The following is a 4,036-nucleotide window of genomic DNA, read 5'->3' as shown; positions in this document are numbered from 1 at the left end:
TATATATATATATATAATAACACATATGTGAATATATATATACATATGTGAATATATATATATATATGTATGTATGTATGTATGTATGTATGTATGTATGTATGTATGTATGTATGTATATATGTATGTATGTATTAAGACAGTGGGGAAGATAAAAAGAATGTGGCTTTGGTAGCGAAACAGCAGAGTAATGCGCTACAGCTACACACCCTTTATTCACTCGGTTTCCATTCAGTAACACCTTGTAAGCAATAGAACATGTCTACAAATAAAAGAATAGACACTATGTTGGTAACAGATGGTGGAACTGAAGTGTTAAACAGAGAAACCGGAGTGTCAGCCGACAATTCTCAGGATTAAAACAAAGTAAAAAGGTAAAAAAGCAAATATATATATATAAACATACGAATAAAGCCACACAATTCTGAATGGTACCATTTTATAACCCATATACAAACACACACACACATATATATATAAATGTGTGTGTGTGTGTGTGTGTGTGTGTGTGTGCAATATGAAACATCAATAACTTAAACATTTGGACCTAATGATCTTAAATTGCCTATAAAAAGTGTTTCATCTTTTTCTACCTTAATAGCTATTTGCTCCATTATGTTAAGAAAACAGACCATGTTCTTTAGCCACTAAAACACGAAGACATTCAATTGAGAAACAAAATCTACTTTTTGTATTGTGTGTGGTGGCGGAAAAATAAATTAAAAAAATTTCAATTTGGTGTTTTATTTCTTTAATATAAATGTGATATTATTGCATCTCTACGTATTACATATAAACACAGACATTGGATAGTAAGACTGTAAACTTAACTGAATGAGAGAAAGACAGAGTGGGGGGAAAGGAAAAAAGCCGACACCAAGTGATGTATAACTTAGATGGAAAAACCCAAACTGAACAATAAGTCTTAGCTGCCATAACCTTTAATTTTCTTCCTTGCATCACTGGGTCGGTCGACATCTAAACCGTAGTGACCCCGCTGACACACAGCGACTGTCAGGTATATATTCCTATGGAAGAATACCAAGTGACTTTTTTTGCACGCATTTTTTTTTTTTTTGCAGAGGAGTACACAGGCATGGCTGTGTGGTAAGAAGCTTGCCTTCCAACCACATGGTTTCAGGTTCAGTCCCACAGCATGGTACCTTGGGCAGATAGATGTCTTCTACTATAGACTCGGACCAACCAGAGCCTTGTGAGTGGATTTGGTAGACAGAAGCAGAAAGAAGATTGTTGTAGGTGCATATATATTCTTCTACTTGATACAGTCATTTGACTGCGGCGACGCTGGAGCATTGCTTTTAGTCGAATAAATCGACCCCAGGACTTATTCTTTGTAAGCCTAGTACTTATTCTATCGGTCTCTTTATGCTGAACTGCTAAGTTACGAGGACGTAAACACAACACCATCGGCTGTCAAGCGATGCTGGGGGGACAAACACAGAAACACAAACATATACACACACACATATATATATATATATATATATATATATATATATATATATACAATGGGTTTCTTTTCAATTTCCGTCTACCAAATCCTCTTACAAAGATTTGGTCAGCCTGAGGCGATAGTAAAAGACACTTGCCCGAGGTGCCATGCAGTGGGACTGAACCCAGACTCTGTGGTAAGAAGCAGGCTTCTTACCACACAGTCATGCCATCCATAAATATATCCACTGCACATAAGCTTTATACAGCTGAGAAGTTTTTGTGATTATCTATCTATCTATCTATCTATCTACCTAGATGGATGGATAGATATAGATATGAACTATGAAATTTACATCATAGTGTTATTTGATTTTCTGAAAATAATTTTTCCATTGAAAGAATTAGACCCACCAAATCTTTCTCTTTCTCTCACACAAACACACACAACCATTTATTCATGACTTGTAAAAGGATGTGGCATCTTCCAACAGACATAAAAGAGAAATGCACTCCATTTCACTTCACTTTTGCTCAATCACACAAGGGACCTCTAATGCTATTGAAACTTCTTTTTTTTTTTTATTTACTTTGCATAGCACAATAGGAAACAGTTTCAATAAAGAGAAAAACTAGAGAAGCATCAGTTATCTTCCAGCCTCTCTTCATCAACAGCACTGAGTACTTATCTACTACAAACTTCATTCCAATATCATTTTACCAAATACTCTTCCTGTTTGGGTCAAAGAATCAGGGTCTTTTTTCATGTTTTTAATACAGTTGATCCATACAAAGCAGCTGACTTATTCTTATCTTGGTTTTGGTAAACTCATAGGCAGTCCTATATTTTCTCAGTATACTTGTCAGAGGGATTAACTCAACGATGAAGAGTAGCTTAGAATGCGAGTCTCCCTGGCAAATGCTCCTACATACTGTTGTGCTTCCTAGCGATTCATTTCCACATGCCAGTTCTACTTCCTACACTCTCACTGCTTTTTCCCCAAAAAGTAGTTTATCTTCTCATCCATTCCAAGCATCCTTGGGCACTTCAAGAATCAGTTGTGTGTAACATTGTCATAAGCCTTCCTATAACCGAGCCAACCAACAGCTAAATTATTCTCTCTTACTTTCACCTCATTTAATAACCTATCATCTATCTATCTATCTATCTATCTATCTATCTATATATATATATATATATAATAATACAAATAATATGTGGCACCTGTGCCCAGCATCGCCTTTCTGGCACTTGTGCCCGCAGCATGTGTAAGGACTTTTAAGCGAGATCGTTGCCAGTGCCCCCTGGACTGGCTCTTGTGCAGGTGGCACATAAAATACACCACTTTGAGCGTGGCCGTTGCCAGTATCGCCTGACTGGCCTTCGTGCCGGTGGCACGTAAAAGCACCCACTACACTCTCAGAGTGGTTGGCGTTAGGAAGGGCATCCAGCTGTAGAAACTCTGCCAAATCAGATTGGAGCCTGGTGTAGCCTTCGAGCTCCACCAGTCCTCAGTCAAATTGTCCAACCCATGCTAGCATAGAAAGCAGACGTTAAACAATGATGATGATGTGAGTATATGCATATATACATACATGTATGTACATACCTACATCTACCTGTATATATAGATGCATATTGGGTACAGGATGTTACAAAAAAACGTGGACAAAATGATAAACAGAGTACAGAAAACACACAGGCCACATAGAGAACATTTCCTTCATCAGCTGCCACCATTCTAATACTAAGCGTTTCGAAGAGTTTGTGTGTGCGTGTGTGTGTGTGTGTGTGTGTGTGTGTGTGTGTGTGTGTGTGTGTGTGTGTGTGTGTGTGTGTGTGTGTGTGTGTGTGTGTGTGTGTGTGTGTGTGTGTGTGTGTGTGTGCGTGAGTCGTCTAAGAGACCATAAGTCGGGAAAAAGATGCACTCGTATATCTGTCAATAGAATAGGTATATTATCCGCAGCCATGAAGGATATTTAATACTATACTTTTCAGATTGTGTGGTAACTAGCTTGTTTACCAACCACATGGTTCCGGGTTCAGTCCTACTGTGTGGCACCTCAGGCCAACCAAAAGCCTTGTGAGTGAATTTCGTAGACAGAAACTGAAGGAAGCCTGTCGTATGTGTGTGTATGTTTGCATGTCTGTGTTTGTCCCCTCACCATCACTTGACAACCGATGCTAGTGTGTTTACATCCTCATAACTTAGCGGTTCGGCAAAAAGAGACTGATAGAATAAGAACTAGGCTTACAAAGAATAAGTCCTGAGGTCGATTTGTTCGATTCAAGGTGGCGTTCCAGCACGGTCGCAGTCAAATGACTGAAACAAATAAAAGAATATATATATATATATCATCATCATCGTTTAACGTCCGCTTTCCATGCTAGCATGGGTTGGACGATTTGACTGAGGACTGGTGAAACCGGATGGCAACACCAGGCTCCAGTCTGATTTGGCAGAGTTTCTACAGCTGGATGCCCTTCCTAACGCCAACCACTCAGAGAGTGTAGTGGGTGCTTTTACGTGTCACCCGCACGAAAACGGCCACGCTCGAAATGGTGTCTTTTATGTGCCACCCG

At 39.0% G+C, this 4,036-nt stretch overlaps 1 protein-coding gene and 1 long non-coding RNA gene across 7 annotated transcripts in view; one reads left to right on the top strand and one right to left on the bottom strand.

Moving 5' to 3' along the window:
- Positions 1-4,036, bottom strand: part of LOC106879997 (uncharacterized) — a 320,939-nt gene that overhangs the window by 195,954 nt on the left and 120,949 nt on the right. The gene's annotated exons all lie outside the window — the stretch shown is intronic.
- LOC128248696 (uncharacterized) overlaps positions 171-4,036 on the top strand; it is a 36,491-nt gene continuing 32,625 nt past the window's right edge. Inside the window, exon 1 of the long non-coding RNA XR_008264862.1 lies at positions 171-374. This is a non-coding gene — a long non-coding RNA (uncharacterized LOC128248696). The remainder of the gene's footprint in view (positions 375-4,036) is intronic.

The sequence above is a fragment of the Octopus bimaculoides genome, chromosome 9, assembly GCF_001194135.2.
Source record: "Octopus bimaculoides isolate UCB-OBI-ISO-001 chromosome 9, ASM119413v2, whole genome shotgun sequence".
Taxonomy (NCBI): domain Eukaryota; kingdom Metazoa; phylum Mollusca; class Cephalopoda; order Octopoda; family Octopodidae; genus Octopus; species Octopus bimaculoides.
Note: the sequence above shows the minus strand (reverse complement) of the source record. Positions and strands in the feature narration are given on the sequence as shown.